Source organism: Castor canadensis, chromosome 10 (assembly GCF_047511655.1).
Source record: "Castor canadensis chromosome 10, mCasCan1.hap1v2, whole genome shotgun sequence".
Lineage (NCBI taxonomy): Eukaryota > Metazoa > Chordata > Mammalia > Rodentia > Castoridae > Castor > Castor canadensis.
In genome coordinates, this window is record NC_133395.1 from 34,359,059 (window position 1) to 34,378,711 (window position 19,653).

The following is a 19,653-nucleotide window of genomic DNA, read 5'->3' on the forward strand; positions in this document are numbered from 1 at the left end:
GTTCTCCTAAAATCTCTACGGAGAGTTTTATATCTATTTTATTATGCAGAGCTAGCTGGAATATGAAAGATTGAATTTGTTATGGAGCTAGCTATGACCTTTGGGTTCAAAAGTTTTAGGCTTCCTTAGAAGCCAACAATGAGGAAATCTGAACTCATGATGAACCTGTCTCAAATACCTCCAATAAATGACCATGTAGAAAATTAGCTCCTTCATGCCCTGTGTGATGTGACCTATGAAAGGATAGGCACAGATACTGATCTCTGAAGCTGAAGCCATACACTTAGGAAAGATGGCTTTAGTTCCTAGGTCAGAGATTCCAACTTGTTTTTAGTTGACATTTTCTTGACCCTCATTTCCAATTTTAAAAGACCAGTATTCCAAATCATTGCTGCCCTTACTCTCAGTATATATCATCGTATCCATAGTTGCAGTTGAAATATTTAAGTCTTTGCACAGGCAGGATAAAAACATGTTACCCACAGTGCTCTCATTTATCTGGGACCATGTGAAGATAAGTGGAAGAAACTAAAGGCAGTTATAGTACTGTATGGTGCATGTGGGTGACTTTCTTCATTTTTCTTCCTTAATAGCATCCCATTACCAGCATTCCTAATTTTTGGGGTTTGTCCCTTCCCTGATAGTACAGTAATCTGAATAAATACTCCTAATTCTCATGAATGGACCAGAGACATCCCAGTCATGGCCTTGCTTATCCTAGGCCTCGGGATCCGAGTTATGAGAGCCAGCATTCAATCAATTTGGATATTGCCTTAGAGTTAATTTATGTCCCTGTTTCTCTCCAGGAATTGGATCTTGTCCCAAGTGCTCTGATCTACTTTGCTTTCTTAAGAATATCTTCACTATGATAATTATTATTTTAAATTAATACATTGCTCTTTTGGTTTGTCACATTTTGTCACTTCTAATTCATTTTTCCCTTTTAACATCTATCACCTTATAACATCTTTGAATATGTGCCATAATCAATGAAACCTTTAGGATAGGTGGCATTTGTGACATGGTTATCATTACTTACTCATACTTGGTTGATATGCCCAGTGTCAAGGCTAGGTAAATGCAATCCCTTGATATTTCAGTCAACAAATCCAACAGGACCACTTAAAATTGAAGTCTGAGTGTCACATCTTGTTTGGTTTGATTTGGTGTTGGGGACTGAAGCCAGGGACTTGATTTATCACTGAGTTACACTACCAGTCGTTTGAGTCCTAACTCATGTCTGAACACTGTTGGACAAGATCATGGCACTTCCTGGTGAGCTCCTGAAAGCTCCTGCAGAAAAATTTGCACACAGTGCCAGCAGTTAAAAGAAAATGCCAGAGATGAGAGTGAAGTATTTGACATGCTTCTTCACCAACACTCTTCATATCTGGAAGCAGTAGTTCTCACACCTGAACATGTGTTAGAATCACCTGTAAGGTTTGTTAAATAGAGTTTCCATTCAAAACTCTGGTGTGGGAACCAGCAAGATTCCATATGATGCTGATACTCCTTGTCTAGGGATCACATCTTCAGAACAAGTCTCCTAGAGAGAATGGTGACAAGTAAAAGGATCTCTCCGTGGGGCTCTTTGAGGGAGATGAAAGCATCTTTGCAGAGTCAACATCCCGAGTCAGCTCTCTGGAACTCTCAAGCAGTTTCTCATTTTGCGGATCATAAACATATCTCCCTAACATCTTCTATGGACTTCTCTCTTGGTCTCCCCCAGCTAGTTACCATTTCACAATTCCCTCCAAGAAGAAACACTGGCCTGAAGATGTCTTTCAAATCCTGTGTGTATTTGGTCATTTTTGTTTCTCTCCATGGTGGTTATTCGTAATGTTTTCTGTGAATAGGTTGTAGAAGAGAGAAAAGAGCATCTGGATGGGTGGGAGAATTGGCCTCTGGGATTCATTCCAGAGAGTTTAGTGAGCTGGAAAGAGGATTTAGTGTGGCTGCCTACAACAGAAACTAATATTTTATATTTTTATACTACTGCACATCCTTCCCTAGTTAATCTTTTTATCTTGGGGTTTCCTCCCCTAGAATTGAAGATCTGTGACTCTGTCCATAGTACGTCTTCTAAATAGTTGTTTCCCTTATGCTCCAAAGAACGAAGCAGTGACTATCCTCCAACATGTAACAAGTATAAATTTCACTTTCACAAACAAGGACTTTGCTTTATTTTATACCTGACATGCTTCCCTTGACCCTTGAGCCCCCCATATGCTTGGAGCACATGAGTCTGTCTCTCCCATTTCAATAAACTTCATGTAATTCAAACACATTTCATTCTACACTAGGTGTTTTAATTGTAGATAGTACAATCAGTACAAAGCTGCTTCCTCTAGGCTGTGTGGTATCCTTACACAACTAGATACAGCTACAAGAATGAGCTTTCAGATGAGCAAGCCCAAAGCCCAGCACTTTCCTAGGGTTCCTGTCCCATCCAGCTGCTAAGGCCTTGATGGTTGCCTTTCTTAGTGTGAATGGAGTCCACAATGACTATTTCAGGCGATACAATTGATACTCTCGTGGCCTTCAGCTGGGCCTTCTCAGTCACTATGTGAACTGGTCTTTTTCTACCTCTCTAGCCAACTGGTGCCCTTTCTATTCATCATAGGTCTAGTAATCAGATCACCTCCTTACTGGGCAGGATTTTTGTTAACATCAAATATATGCCCCCAGCTCTACCTCTGGCCATAGAAAATTATAATTCCTTGCACACATGGGGTAGTTTCTGCCTTTCTCCAACTCTGTCTTTCATTCTGCCTTCTGTCTGGTGTCTTTCCTTATTGTACAACTATTCTGACTGAATCAGGGATGCTGCTACTCAGCAGACACCAGGAAGGAAGGAGTCACATATTTAAAATGCTTAGGAGGAAATCCATCCAACTGTCTCTACTGTGGGGTTTCTGTGAAAGACATTCTTCATTGCCTCATAGTCCCAACTCTCATTTCCTCTACCTTACCAGACATGTCATGGGATAGTGTAGGTGCTAGATTGGAAATATTAAATTAAACTTACTTTTTCCATCCTTTAAAGGGCCATGCCACCAGGAAAAGATGCTTAGTGGAAATTCAGAAGTTAAATAATGTAAACATATTTTTCCTCTGCACTTTCTCTCTACGTGAATGGGAAATGCTAGCAGGTAGACTGAAGAATCAAGAAGGAAGCATTTGACACTACTTAATATCATCTTGCTATATATTTCATTTTCTGGTGAGTATGAGTTTTCAGGAAGCACACTCTCAACCATTCTATCAAAGTTACACCAAGAAAAATTGAGAACCCACTTCTGAGTCAAAATGAGATAAGGTAACACCCTAACCAATATTCATTGAGTACTCTAGTTATACCTTTGAGGTATAAATTAGATAACAATAGATGCATGTGGTAGGAATAATGGGATTGGGCAGAAGGTCAAATTGTTAGAGGAACGTGAATGTCAAAATGTGACGACCAGCCTGCTGGTATGTCAAGAGGTCACATGGAATGATGCCTTTGTATGACCCAAAAATGTCACGCATAATAAATGTGTTACTTCAATCATTACAGTTGAAAGACCTCATAGTGCTTACACTATGCTTGTCTAATTTGAATCTATTCTTGCCTCCACATAGATGGCAAGAACCTTGAGGCCAAAGTACGTACTTTCTTCCTTTCTGAAGTCTCACATCTCCACCAGCATGCATCAAATGCATTATAAGAGTCAATAATTTGTTGTAGCATTATCATTATTAATAGAATGCAAGGCAACATTCCAAAAATTATTAAGCCCTTGAGAATTATTTGACAGAAACAAAATGTAATCATTCTTTAACTACTGGTATAAAAATCACACTCTTATATCAACCACTCACACTTGAAATTAAAAAGGAATCTCATAATAATATTAGAAGAAAGAAAATTAATGGTTTTGCATTAATGAGCTCCCTGGTTTATTACTTAATAAATTACTTCAGTTGCAAGAAATATTTCAGAAGACTCTGTTAGATATACTCTATTCTATGCATACTGGTCATGTAAAATTATTTTGAGTTCTTTTTACAAAATGGAAATAATTTAAACACTTATAGGGATGCAAAATGCTGTCTTTTGGTGGCCTGATGTTTTTATGATTATGTCATACATGTTACAAATAAATCATGGACATTGTATTGTTATGTCTGGTTAAATTGAATGCAGATTTAATTTAAAGACAACTTTGACACCATTGTAGATGAATGACTATGTTCTTTGCATGGATGGTTTTATAACAGAGACTCATAGTGGTTAGGAAGTTAAAACTCTGTTAAAGTCTTCCTTACACATTTTCAAAGGTGTTTTGATTTCTAGATTGAAATTTACTAGTAAACTCTAAGACTATAATTTTCTAATTAAAATAAAGTATTTACCCAGGTTAAAGTAGGCAAAGTTACAAAGAAATTAATGAGTCTATACTTTCTACCATTATTAAAAGATAATGCCTGCACATATAAGAAATCAGCAATGTCAAAACCATGGATTACAAAGATGAATAAAAAATTCTGAAGTCATGTTTCGGCTAACTTAGCAATTTGACCCCTCTGGGCCTCTCTCCCTTATCAGTGAAATAAAGGATTTGGTTAGGAAGATGTCTAAAATCTTCCTGTCTACTATCTATCTATCTATCTATCTATCTATCTATCTATCTATCTATCTGTCTGTCTGTCTACCTACCTATCTATCTATCAATATCTATCATCTATCTATGAGCTATAATTTAAATTGTATCTCCACTCATCTCAACTAAATGTATTTTAAGTAATGACAACAGGGTAAACACTGAAATGAAAGGAACATTCCACATTGAATCTTCCCACCAACATGCTGTGCTTTCTCAAGCTCTGTTGGAGAACAAAAGAATCCATTCCCTTCTTTGAGATCACCAGGAAAACTATCCTGGTATAGAATCCTTACACAAGGATGTCTAAGAATCCTTACATCCTACCACAAATCTTTACACAAACATGTTTTTAAAACTAACTTTGTAAATTAGTTCCATTAAACTTATAGTAGACACACCATAAATAATAATTAATACCTATAGTACACAAGGATGTTATACTTTGGTATCATTTAGATCCTTAAAGATTAATTTGTATAATGGGCTATGACCACTTAAAAATGACAATAATGCCTAGTCTAAAGTACTTTATCATAAAAGCAGACACATTCACAGGGGAGCTAATTTTCTATTTGGCTTCTTCCTGTAAATCAATATCCAAGAAAAGCTAAAGTTTCTTATGAGAGAAAACAGCAAATTGCTTTAGAGAATGAAGCAATTGGCCACATCTGGCCAATGTTCACTAGCTCTAAGACAGGAAAATCTTTATTGTTTATTATGATATCCAAAGACTCTATTAAGTGCTTAATTGCATGTAGTGTTGTATTAAATACTAGCATGACAGAACTTGCTCTTAAATATAGGACTTGAATAATATAAACAGGGCATTCATTTAGCACACATATTACGTATATATTAGAAAGGTAATTGTACTGTATGAATACAAAGTGAATTGTTTTCAACTTTGGCTGAGTAGGGAAGTAATTATAAATCTCTCTTAGGCTGTTATATTTTAAGCCAATTTTCTTTGATTTTTGTCAACTGTAGGGCAAAAGAAGTGCTTATCACCATTCTTTGACAGCCATTTTTCTACTGAATGACTATTAAATTTTGCGTAAGTTTCACGTTTTGCCAAACGAACAGGAGTTGTTCTTTCAATGTTTTCTTCAGGTATAATACTCAATTAAAGAACCTTTACAGCTCTTCTCTGAACCCTCATTAATTTATATTCTCTACAACACTCATTAATTTGGCAAATGTATGCCAAAGTGTCCTGACTGATTTTTCCTCAAGATAATGGCTAAACTGCTTCATGACTTTTTTTGCTGATACGTGCAATGTGATGTTTGCTTTTTATGTTGCAGACAGAACTTTATTGCAAACATGAAGCAAGCTTGTCACTCTCTGTGTTCTACTTTCTTATCTAACCCATGTTTGTCAAAATTTTGCCTATTTGAACTCATGCAAAGGCTCTAGGCACACTGAGTAGTAATTATCCTATGTAAATCATCCTTTATTAGTTCTTTAATTCACAAGATAACTTTAGTCTACTTTGTCCCCTGAGATCCTGAGCGTGCTCATTAAAGAATGTATTCTCTGCAAACTTGCCTAGGAGCATTCCCTGAGACATGGACAAGCACTGAGAGTAGAACTGACCACTGCCCCTCTAGTATGACAATAATTTCATTTTGTAGGATAGATCTTAAAACTAGTTCTATATTCAATGAATGATGGTGTTTTCTATTCTAATATAGACTCTCATGCCATGTGAGACCGAACCTGTCTAGGCTGTCCGTAGAGCAACTTTTTCCTGAAAAAGGACCTGTGGATAGGAAAAACATAAAGCTTCATGAGAGGAAGGGTTCATTATTGATCCTCATTCCAAGGAACGTTGGCTTCACTAGGTCCCATTGGCCTGTGTCTGAAGGGAAGATGAGCTTTCACTTCATCTGGGCCTGTGATACTCACTGGACATCTGGAGGAGGCTCTTTCCATCTTACCTCTTATGATTCTAGGGATTCTTCTTCCCCTGACAGCCACAGCCCATTCAACACTTACAGCTGATTCCATGTGTGGGTTTTTCCTGCAGTCCTACAGTATGTTATCACATGACTTTCTGAACCAGCTATTGTCCCCACCTCTAAGATTAGAGTCCCACCTTTGTGGAGCTCTCCTCCATCTTCTTCATTTCAATAATCCCAACTTTTCCCTTTGTTTTCCAGTAGTAAGTAAGGAAGAAATGTCCTATATTTCATCTCCTAGGATACTTCGTAACATAGTAAAATTCACCTATTTTTAGTGTATATTCTTTCAGTTTGGATATCTGATCATATAAAAACCACCAAAATAAAGACTATAGTGATTTCATCACTACAAAGTATCCTTTCAGGCCCCAGCATATGCCATGAAGTCAATACCTTCCCCCACCATACTCAGCTCCTGGTGACTGATGATCTGTTTTCTGATAGTGCAATTCTGTCACTTTAGAATGTCATAGAAATAAAACTATGTCTGTAGCTTTTGAATCTGGCTTCTTTTATTTAGTACAATGTATCTGAGATTCATATACATAGTGACATCTAACAGTGGTTTACTGTACTTTATTGCTGAATAGCATTTCTTTATAAGCCTCTAATGTTGTTTATCCTTTTGTAGGAGACTACCGAACTGTTTTCCCAAAGTGGCTATATTATCTTGCATTTGTATCCATAACATACAAGAGCTTGTTACAACAGCACTCAGTTCGCTCATTTTTCTGTTTTTTCTCATGGTTCTTTTCAATGAATAGTAGTATTTCACTGGGGGTTTCATTCGCTTTTCCTTATGGGTTATAATATTAGGCATTTTTTGTGTTTACTTTCTATCAAGATAGCTTCTTTGGTAAAGTATCTTTCAAATCTTTTCTTAGTTTTGAAATACTAAGATATTAATTTTCTTATTACTGAGTGTCAAGAGTCCTTTATATATTCTAGAGATAGTTCACAATTAGTAGCTGTTTGATTATCTTTTTTCTTAATTGAGTTTTTGTGGAGAAGAAGGTTTTAATTTTGAATAAATTTATCAAATTTTTCTTTTGAGATCATATACAAGTAAATCTTTGCTTATTCCAAACTCACAAATATTTGATCACATTTTCTTCTACAAGTTTTATAGTTTTAGGATTAAATTTAAGACTTTCATCCATTTTGAGTTAGTTTTATATATAGTACAATGGCTGGGTTGAGATTTGGGTTTTTATAAATGGATATATCAATTGATTCAGCATCATTTGATCTAAAGCCTAATCATTTTTACAGCAAATTTTCTGTTGAAAAAAGAAAAAACAATCTGCTATGGTTTCTGACTCCTGACAGACATGGATTGATACAGAATACTTAATGAGAGTGCTACCAATGTTCTTGAAGGTGAAAGGCCTTGACCTTCAACTTCCTTAGCTCAGTGGCATAGACAACACTAGTGACAACAGAACAACAATCATGTCTTTAATAGGTCTTAAGTCCACATATTTAGTCTAATTCTCTTCTTTCTTCATAATATCTTTTAGTCGGATTCATAACATCTATCCAACAAATTTATAGAACTTCAATATTAAAGATTGTACCCTATTTACATCACTGGTTTTGTGATTCTTGCAAGCTCAAGCTATCTCAGTTTTGTTTACTTGTATGTAACTATGATCACAGGGAATTTGCCAGCTTTGAAACAGAAGATAAGGTGCAATAAACGAAGGTGAGAGAGGTAGGCACTGAATTTACCATGAAGGTAATGAATGATTCTAGAATATCTTTCTGACTCATGCTTAGTAAAATTCCTGACATTTACAAGACCCTCCCTAAATATTTATTAAATTAAAAATGAAGTTAATGTTAAGGCAACCGACCATTTAGCAATATTATAAATCTTATTTTTTTGATCCAAAGATGATTCTTCAGTTTGTTGAGTAAAAGTTAGATTCTAATCACATGAGTTCTTATTTTCTTATGGTGGTAGGGTGGGGTTTGAGACAAGGTCACACTGTGTAACCCATGCTGACCTTGAATTCACTGTGTAGCCTAGCCTGGCCTAGAAATTGCAATCCTCCTACCTTGGCTTCTTAAGTGCTAGGGTCATAGGCGTGTTACATGACACCCAGCTTCACATGAGTTTTTTAATGCTTAGTTACTTTTTTTGGATTATGTGATTTACTTTACGTGGGCTGATGTGTCAGCTCACGATTTTCCAGATTTTGTATTTTCTCACCATCATTCTTATCATTACTATTTTTAATGCTTTTCTTGTCTGTTTGCAAGTGTTATGATAAAAAACAGTTTCTATAGTACATTGTATGTTTATAATTCAAAGAATTTTTCTAACATGTATAATCAATCTATTCCTACTTTCTTCAGGGCTTATATTAGGGAGGGATGTTGAATTTTGTCCAAGATATTTGTGCATTTTTGAGATGATCATGTGATTTTGTAATTGATTCTATTTATGTGCCGCATTGTGTTATTGATTTGTGTATGTTGAGCCATCCTTGCTTCCTAGAATGAAATCATTTACATCATGGTGTATGATCTTTTTGATGTGTCATTGAAATTGGTTTGTAAGTATTTTATTGATGATTTTTGTGTCTATGTTCAAAAATAAAATTGATCTGTAGTTTCCTTTCTCTGTGTGTGTTTTTAATGTGGTTTTGGTATCAGAGTAATAGTATCTTCATTCCTTTCTTTTCTATTTATGGAGGATGCTTCTCTCTGTAGTTCAGCCCACACTTCTACCACACAGTGCTGAAAATCTTTGTCAAAGTCACAACCAATTTCAGGGCCCTCACTGATTCTTGGGGTGGTTGCACACTTAGTCAGTGAAAAAGGAGGCCAGTGGGTCTTAGGGATATGAAAATACAAGGGTCTCTGATCCCCCCCAACCACATTGTTTAATGTTTAAATGCCTCTTAAAAGGATTCCTGACCAGAGCAATAGTGACAAAATGAGAAAATGCACTGGGCTCCTTCTCCATCATCTGATTGATGTATGGACTGCGTGGATAGTAGCAACTTCCTTCTTACACTATACTTTTGGAGAGTAACAGACACTTGTGGTGTTATTCACTGGTGCTTTTCCTCTCTCTCTGGCTTAAGCCATTGAGGGGGAATCTCAGCCTTCCTTACCATGTGCCCAGAGCCTGATGTTAGGGTGCTTTCTCTCTTTTACAAATCTAAAGTCCAATACTTCTGGATTTCAGCTGGCCTTGAATTGCCTTCTATTCACTATTACACTCCCATGCTTTTCCAGGCAGCAACTCACTTTATGTTTCCTTTTAATCTATGGACATGCAGGAATATGCTAGGTTTCTCTAACCCACCACATTTCTGCTATACCTACTTTCAAATAAATATTAATTATATGTAATATTACACATCCTAACAATCATGTAGATCAACATACCAAACTTTGATACAGCATTTTTAATTATCTTTTCAATATCTAAAATATATTAACTTTGTGGAAAACATTAAATATTTTCTACAATTAAAGAATAAGTTTTTTATTTTGAAAAACTCAAAGTCATTACAAGAGCATTTCATTATATCTGCGTATAACCTCCTAGATTCACCAATTTTTTTTTTTTAAGCAATAGAGCTTTTTCTCATGGTTTTGGAGGCTAGACATCTGAGGTCACGGTATCAAAGTGTCAGCAGTGTTGATTTCTTCTGAGGCCTTTCTCCCTGACTTGTTTTTTTTCCTTTTTCTTTTATTATTCATATGTGCATACAAGGCTTGGTTCATTTCTCCCCCCTGCCCCCATCCCCTCCCTTACCACCCACTCCGCCCCCTCCCTCTCCCCCTCCCTCAATACCCAGCAGAAACTATTTTGCCCTTATTTCTAATTTTGTTGAAGAGAGAGTATAAGCAATAATAGGAAGGAACAAGGGTTTTTGCTGGTTGAGATAAGGATAGCTCTTCAGGGAGTTGACTCACATTGATTTCCTGTGCGTGGGTGTTACCTTCACCAAATTTTAGCGTTCTTCTCATTTTACTTTTTCTCTCCATAGCTATAAGTTTAAATTGTGTGAGCATATTATTATTATTGTCATCTTTAGTAGGCCCATTTGAATCATTTTAAGGTAGTTATTTTGGACTATTCCAAAATACTCCAGAGTTTATATGCTGAGGACATTATGCTATACATCTATGATATAGTTATCAAATTCAGGATCTTTAATATTATCGGATATGGGTCACATGCTAAGGGGAGAACACATATAGAAGGAATAGAGAAAGGTAGGAAACCCAAAACTTGAAAGTGTTTGTTGTGCCCACTGTAGAGGACTAATACGGTAACCTTAAAATGACAGAGGTCACTATGGGAAGTTGACCGGGAAGTAGTGAAGAGGTCAGGCAGAGATGAATCAATTCGGATTGTAATACACATGTGCATGGAAGCAATGTTAGGAACCTCTCTGTATAGCTATCCTTATCTCAAACTAGGAAAAAACACTATGTCTTTCTTATTATTGCTTATGTCTACTCTTCAACAAAATTGGAGAAGAGGGCAGAGCAGGTTCTGCCTGGAAGCGAGGGCGATAGGGGGCAGAGGAAAGAGGTGGGGGGTACGGGGGAGAAATGGCCCAAACAATGTATGCACATATGAATAAATGAATAAATAAAAATAAATAAATAAATTCAGGTTGTTAACATTGCTACATAACTAATATCAAATTGAGATCCATATTTATATCTTTCTAATAGCCCCAGTACTGTCTTTTTATAGCATTTGTTCAGATTCAGAATCACACATTTCATTGAGTTGTTCTTTAATTTGAAGCAGTTCCTCATATTTTTCATTGTTTCTCTTGACATTGACATGTGTGAAGAATACAACCCAGAACTTCTGTCAAACATATCTTAAATTATTTCAATTGTTTTCTTATGAAGAAGAATCGGTTGTAGGTTGTTTAGCAGGAACAGAGCATATTGAGCATTTTGTTGTTCTGAAGGCATCAAATCACATGTCAGTGTTCCTGATACTAATGATAATCATTTTGGTCACTTGGTTAAGTTAGAGTCTACCAAAGTCCTAGACTTGGAAGATACTTTTTACTTTATTTTTTTCAACAGAAAGTCAATTTTATTTCTTTCATTTTTTTATTTTACAGTTTTTACGTTTACCCACATGTGTATACATTGTTTGGGCCACCTCCTCTCCCCACCCTCCCACTTCCAGGCAGAACTTTTTCCACCCTCTATTTCTCCAATTTTGTTGAAGAGAAAACATAAGAGATAGTAAGAAAGACACAGCGTTTTTGCTAGTTTGAGATAAAGCTAGCTATACAGAGATTCCTAGCATTGCTTCCATACACATGTGTACTGCAACCCACATTGGTACATGTCTACCAGACCTCTTCACTACTTCTTAGTCCCTTTCCCATACTGGCTTCGGCCAGTTTAAGATTACTATATTCACACTTCTATAGCGAGCACATCACCCACATTCAAGTTTTAGGTTTCCCTCTCTTTCCCTAGTCCTCCCATGCATGTTTTTTAATTACTGTGTGACCCATCTCCAATAATATTGCTTAAAACAAATTTAAGTCTATAATCTGTATATGAGGGAGAACAAGCAATTTTTGGCCTTCTGATCCTGGCTAACTCTGCTTAAGGTGATGATCTTCAGTTCCATCCATTTACTTGCAAGTGACAAGATTTCATTCTTCTTTTTGGTAGAATAAAATTCCATTGTGTACAAATACCACATTTTCTTAATCCATTTGTCAATACTGGGGCATCTTGGCTGTTTCCATAGCTTGGCTATTGTGAATAGTGGCTCAATAAACATGGCTGTGCAGGTGCCTTTGTAGTAACATGACTCACATTCCTTCTGGTATATCCCTAGGAGTGGTATTGTTGGATCATATGGCAGATGTATGTTTAGTTTTTTAAGAGGCTGCCATACTGTTTTCCAAAGGGGTTGTACTAGCTTACATTCCCAACAGCAGTGTATGAGGGTTCCTTTTTCCTGCATCCTCACCAACATTTGTTGTTGTTGGTATTCTTGATGATAGGTATTTTAACAGGAGTGAGGTGGAATCTTAGTGTGATTTTGATTTGCATTTCCTTTATGGCCATGGATGGTGAGCATTTTTTCATGTGTTTTTTTTTTGCCATTTGGACTTCTTCCTTTAAAAGGTTCTGTTTAAACACATCAAAAAGATTATTCACCACGACCAAGTAGGCTTCATCCCAGGGATGCAGGGGTGGTTCAACATACGAAAATCAATAAACGTAATAAACCACATTAACAGAAGCAAAGACAAAAACCACTTGATCATCTCAATAGATGCAGAAAAAGCCTTTGATAAGATCCAACACCATTTCATGATAAAAGTTCTAAGAAAACTAGGAATAGAAGGAAAGTATCTCAACATTATAAAAGCTATATATGACAAACCTACAGCCAGCATTATACTTAAAGGAGAAAAACTAAAACCATTCACTCTAAAATCAGGAACCAGACAAGGATGCCCACTATCTCCACTCCTATTGAACATAGTACTGGAATTCCTAGGCAGAGCAATTAGGCAAGAAGAAGGAATAAAAGGAATACAAATAGGTAAAGAAACTGTCAAAATATCCTTATTTGCAGATGACATGATCCTATACCTTAAAGACCCAAAAAAACTATTCAAAAGCTCCTAGACACCATCAACAGCTATAGCAAGGTAGCAGGATATAAAATCAGCATAGAAAAATCATTAGCATTTCTATACACTAACAATGAGCAAATGGAAAAAGAATGTTTGAAAACAATTCCATTTACAATAGCCTCAAAAAAAATCAAATACCTAGATGTAAACTTAACAAAAGATGTGAAAGACCTCTACAAGGAAAACTATACACTTCTGAAGAAAGAGATTGAGGAAGACTATAGAAAGTGGAGAGATCTCCCATGCTCATGGATTGGTAGAATCAACATAGTAAAAATGTCGATACTCCCAAAAGTAATCTAAATGTTTAATGCAATTCCCATCAAAATTCCAATGACATTCATTAAAGAGATTGAAAAATCTACTGTGAAATTTATATGGAAACACAAGAGGCCACGAATAGCCAAGGCAATACTCAGTCAAAAGAACAATGCAGGAGGTATCACAATACCTGACTTCAAACTATATTACAAAGCAATAACAATAAAAACAGCTTGGTACTGGCACAAAAACAGACATGAAGACCAGTGGAACAGAATAGAGGACCCAGATATGAAGCCACACAACTATAACCAACTTGTCTTTGACAAAGGAGCTAAAAATATATGATGGAGAAATAGCAGCCTCTTCAACAAAAACTGCTGGGAAAACTGGTTAGCAGTCTGCAAAAAACTGAAACTAGATCCATGTATATCATTCAAGATTAACTCAAAATGGATCAAGGATCTTAATATCAGAGCACAAACTCTAAAGTTGATACAGGAATGAGTAGGAAATACTCTGGAGTTAGTAGGTATAGGTAAGAACTTTCTCATGAAACCCCAGCAGCACAGCAACTAAGAGATAGCATAGATAAATGGGACCTCATAAAACTAAAAAGCTTCTGTTCATCAAAAGAAATGGTCTCTAAACTGAAGAGAACACCCACAGAGTGGGAGAAAATATTTGCCAATTATACATCAGACAAAGGACTGATAACCAGAATATATAGGGAACTTAAAAAACTGAATTCTCCCAAAACTAATGAACCAATAAAGAAATGGACAAGTGAACTAAACAGAACTTTCTCAAAAGAAGAAATTCAAATGGCAAAAAACACATGAAAAAATGCTCACCATCTCTAGCAATAAAGGAAATGCAAATTACAACCACACTAAGATTCCACCTCACCCCTGTTAGAATAGCCATCATTAGCAACACCACGAATAACAGGTGTTGGCAAGGATGTGGGGAAAAAGGAACCCTCTTACACTGTTGGTGGGAATGTAGACTAGTACAATCACTCTGGAAAAAAAATTTGGAGGCTACTTAAAAAGGTAAACATTGATCTACCATTTGATCCAGCAATACCACTCTTGGGGATATACCCAAAAGACTGTGACACAGGTTACTCCAGAGGCACCTGCACACCCATGTTTATTGTGGCACTATTCACAATAGCCAAGTTATGGAAACAGCCCTGATGCCCCACCACTGACAAATGGATTAAGAAAATGTGGTATCTATACACAATGGAATTTTATGCAGCCATGAAGAAGAACGAAATATTATCATTCGCTGGTAAATGGATGGAATTGGAGAACATCATTCTGAGTGAGGTTAGCCTGGCCCAAAAGACCAAAAATTGTATGTTCTCCCTCATATGCGGACATTAGATCAAGGGCAAACACAACAAGGGGATTGGATTTTGAGCACATGATAAAAGCTTTAGCACACAAGGGAGGGGTGAGGATAGGTAAGACACCTAAAAAATTAGCTAGCATTTGTTGCCCTCAATGCAGAGAAACTAAAGCAGATACTTTAAAAGCAACTGAGGCCAATAGGAAAAGGGGACCAGGAACTAGAGAAAAGGTTAGATCAAAAAGAATTAACCTAGAAGGTAACACACACGCACAGGAAATTAATGTGAGTCAACTCCCTTTTTGGCTATCCTTATCTCAACCAGCAAAAACCCTTGTTCCTTCCTATTATTGCTTATACTCTCTCTACAACAAAATTAGAAATAAGGGCAAAATAATTTCTGCTGGGTGTTGAGGGAGTAGGGAGGAGAGGAAGGGGGTGGTGTAGATGGTAAGGGAGGGGGTGGGGGCAGGAGGGAGAAATGACCCAAGCCTTGTATGCACTTATGAATAATAAAACAATAAAAAAATTAAAAAATAAAAAAAATAAAGCCATAACAATTAAAAAAAAAGGTTCTGTTTAGTTCAGTTGCCCACTTCTTTATTAGCTACTTAATTTGGGGTAGTTTAGTTTTTAAGTTCCCTGCATATCCTGGCTATCAGTCCTTTGTCTGATGTATAGCTGGCAAATATTTTCTACCATTCTGTGGTGGTCTCTTCAATTTAGAGAGCATTACTTTTGTTGTGCAGAAGATTTTTATTTCATATGATTCCATTTGTCCATCCTTTCTCTTAGTTGCTGGGCCACTGAAGTTCTATTGAGGAAGTCCTTGTCTATACCTGCTGTGTCCAGGATATTCCCTGCTCTTTCCTGTACTAACTGCAAGGTTTCAGGAGTGATATTAACGTCTTTGATTCACTTTGAGTTGATACTAGTACAGAGTGATAGACTTGGATCTAGTTTCAGTTTTCTGCAAGCAGATAACCACTTTTCCCAGCGACATTATTTGTTGTCTTTTCTCCGTTATATGTTTTTGGCACCATTATCAAAATAAGGTGGGTATAGATTTGTGGATTCCTATCTGGGTCCTCTATTCTGTTCCATTGGTCTTCATGTCTATTTTTGTTCTAGTAGCTTGTTGTTTTTATTGTTATGGCTCTGCAGTATAGTTTGAAGTCAGGTATTGTGATACCTCCAGCATTGCTCTTTTTGCTGAGTATTGCCTTGGCTATTTGTGGTCTCGTGTGTTTCCAAATGAACCTTAGGGTAGAATTTTCAGTCTCTGTGATGAATGTCATTGCGATTTTGATAGGAATTGCATTGAACATGTAGATTGCTTTTGGTAGTATAGCCATTTTTACCATGTTGATTCTACTAATCCATGAACATGGGAAATCTTTCCACCTTCTGTAGTCTTCTTTGAATTTTTTTCAATGGTTTGTAGTTTTCTTGTAGAGGTCATTCACATCCTTTTTAAAGTTTATTCCTAGGTATTCGATTTTTTTTTTTTGAGGATATTGTAAATGGAATTGTTCTCCAATTTTTTTTCTTAATCTGCTCATCATTGATGTAGAAAGGCTACTGATTTTTCTATGTTGGTTTTGTATCCTGCTACCTTGCTGAAGCTGCTTATAGAGTCTAGGAGTTTTGGGGTGACATTTTTGGGTCTTTGAGATATAGGATTGTTTTGTCAGCAAATAGAGCTACTTTGACTATTTCTTTACCTATTTGTATTCCTATTATTTCTTCTTCTTCTTCTTGCCTTATTTCTCTGAGTAGGAATTCCAGGACAATGTTGAATAGGAGTAGGGAAAGTTGATATCCTTGTCTCATTCCTGACTTTTGGGGAAATTGTTTCAGTTTTCCCCATTAAGTGTGATGTTGGCTATAGGTCTGTCGTATATAGCCTTTATAATGTTGAAGTACATTCCTTCTATTCCTAGTTTTCTTAGAGGTGTTATCATGAAGTGGTGTTGAATCTTATCAAAGGCTTTTTCTGCATCTTTTGAGATGATCAAGTGGTTTTTGTCTTTGCTTCTATTAATGTGTTGTACTATATTTATTGATTTGTGTATGAGGAACCATTCCTGCATCCATGGGATGAAGCCAACTTGGTCATGCTGAACGATATTTCTAATACATTGTTGGATTTGTTTGTCATTATTTTATTAAGGATTTTTGCATCAATGTTTATTAAGGAGATTGGCCAGTAGTTCTCCTTTTCAGATGTGTCCTTGTCTGTTTTGCGATGATTGTAATAGTGGTTTCATCGAATAAGTTGGGCAGTGTTTCTTCCCTTTCTATTTCATGGAAAAGTTTAAGGAGTGTTGCTATTAGTTCTTCTTTAAAGGTCTGTTAGAATTCAGCAGAGAATCTGTCAGGTGGTGGACTTTTCTTTTTTGGGAACTCTTTATTGCTGATCTATTGTTGTAGATCTGTTTATGTGGTTAATAGACTTTTGGTTCAGTTTTGGGTGGTCATAAGTAGCTAGAAATTTATCCATTTCTTCAAGATTTTCCAATTTATTGGGCTATAGGTTCTCAAAGTAGTCTCTGATGATTCTCTGGATTTTGTTGGTGTTTGTTGTTATCTCCCCTTTTATTTGGTTCTTTTCTCTCCACATTTTAGTCAGATTTGCCAGGGACTTGTCAATCTTGTTTATTTTTTCAAAGAACCAGCTTTTTGTTTCATTGATTCTTTGTATGGTTTTTTTGGTCTCTATTTATTCATTTCGGCCCTTATTTTTATTATTCCTCTCCTTATGCTTGTTTTGGGTTTTTCTTGTTCTTGTTTTTCTAGGAGTTTGAGATGTAGCATTAGGTCATTTATTTAAGATCTTTCTGTCCTTTTAATATATGCACTCATGGCTATGAGCTTTCCTCTTGGGACTGCCTTTGCAGTGTCCCATAGGTTCTGGTAGGTGTTGTTTTCATCTTCATTAACTTCCAGGAACCTTTTGATTTCCTCTCTGATTTCTTCATGACCCACTGATGGTTGAGCAATGTTTTATCCAGCCTCCAAATTATTTGCATATATCTTACTGTTGTTTTTGTTGTTGAGTTCTAGTTTTAATGCATTGTGATTAGATAAACTGAAGGGTGTTATTTCTATTTTCTTGCATTTGCTGAGTCTTGCTTTGTGCTCTAATGATCTCTTTTGGAGAAAGTTCCATGGGTCTCTGAGGAGAATGTATATTGTGCCATTGTTCAATGGAATATTCTATAGACATCAGTTAGGTCCATTTGATTTATTGTATCATTTAGTTCTAGGATTTCTTTCTTGATTTTTTGTTTAGATGACCTATCTATTGGTAATAGAGGAGTATTAAAGTCTCCTGCTAACACTGTATTGGAGTCTATATGTGCCTTTACGTCCTTTTAGTGTATGTTTGATGAAATTGGATGCCCTGACATTGGGTGCATATAGGTTCATAACTGTTATTTCCTTTTAAGGTTTTGCTCTTTTTATTAGTATGAAGTGTCCTTCTTTATCTCCTTTGACCAATGTAAGATTGAAGTCTACTGTGTCTGATGTAAGTATTTCTACTCCTGCCTACTTTCAGGGCCATTGGCTTGGTAAATCTTCTTCCAGACTTTCACTTTAAGCCAGTGTTTATTCTCTCAATAGGATGGGTCTATTGTAAACAACAAATAGCTGGATTTTCCTTTTTAATCTAGTTTGCCAAATGGTGTCTTTTGATAGGGGAGTTGAGTCCAGTGACATCCAGTGTTAATATTGATGGGTATGTGGTAATTCCTGCCATTTAGTTGTTTTTGTTGTTTAAGGATTTGATTGTATGCAGCTGAATCAATGCTGCTTTCTGATTACTTGTCTTTTCTGCTGCTGTGGTTTGATACTTCTCATCCTTTCATGGTTTTGTTTGTTTTCATTGAAGACACTTTTTATTTCTCTTTGCAATTAATAAGTAATCTAGAGGTTTCTACATTTATCACTATTCAAAATGAGAGTATACACTTTTTTCATTTTCCCTCAGTTTACTTATGTATTATGGCATGGCTCTTATTTATGTATTTGTTTTGCAGTAACGGAGATTGCCTTGGGGATGTTAGACAAGAGCTCTGCATCTCCAACTCTCCTGGATTCATTTTAGTAGTTTGTTTTAATCATAATGCTGTCATTATTTATTTAAATCTGAAAAGATTAAGTGTAAAATCTCCAAATTAAATAGACATAAAAATAAATGAAACTAAATTCTACAAAATTGCTCACCTAATAATATCAAAAGAAACTAAAAATACAAAAAGCTAATAAATAGGCAAAAATGAAATTTTGTCATTTGCATGAAAATGGGTAGAAGTGGAGATTATCATGTTAAGTGAAATAATCCAGACTTAGGAAGAAAAATACTACAATTTTTCTCTTATATGCTAAATCCTAGATTGAAAAGGAGGGGCACAAACATAAAAGAGGGGGATTAAAAAAGTGCATTTTGAATTATACACCTTCTGACCAAAGATAAAGAAAAGTTGCAAATAATATCTTAAAATTCCCATTTGTGACATTTTAATGCCTCTACTATTTCCAGAAGTTTTACTAGCATTTTGAGATATATAATAGAAGTTTAGAATATTTTTATAATTCTTAGACTAATAAGTTTTTTTTAACTGAGAGAAGTATTGTAAGAATTTTTTAATCTGTGAATTTTATACGGAGAAATAACTATTGTTCTGAAGTTTTTAATGAGTATTGTATATGATGAAAGTAATATGTTTCCATGACATTTCCCTCTAAAATGTT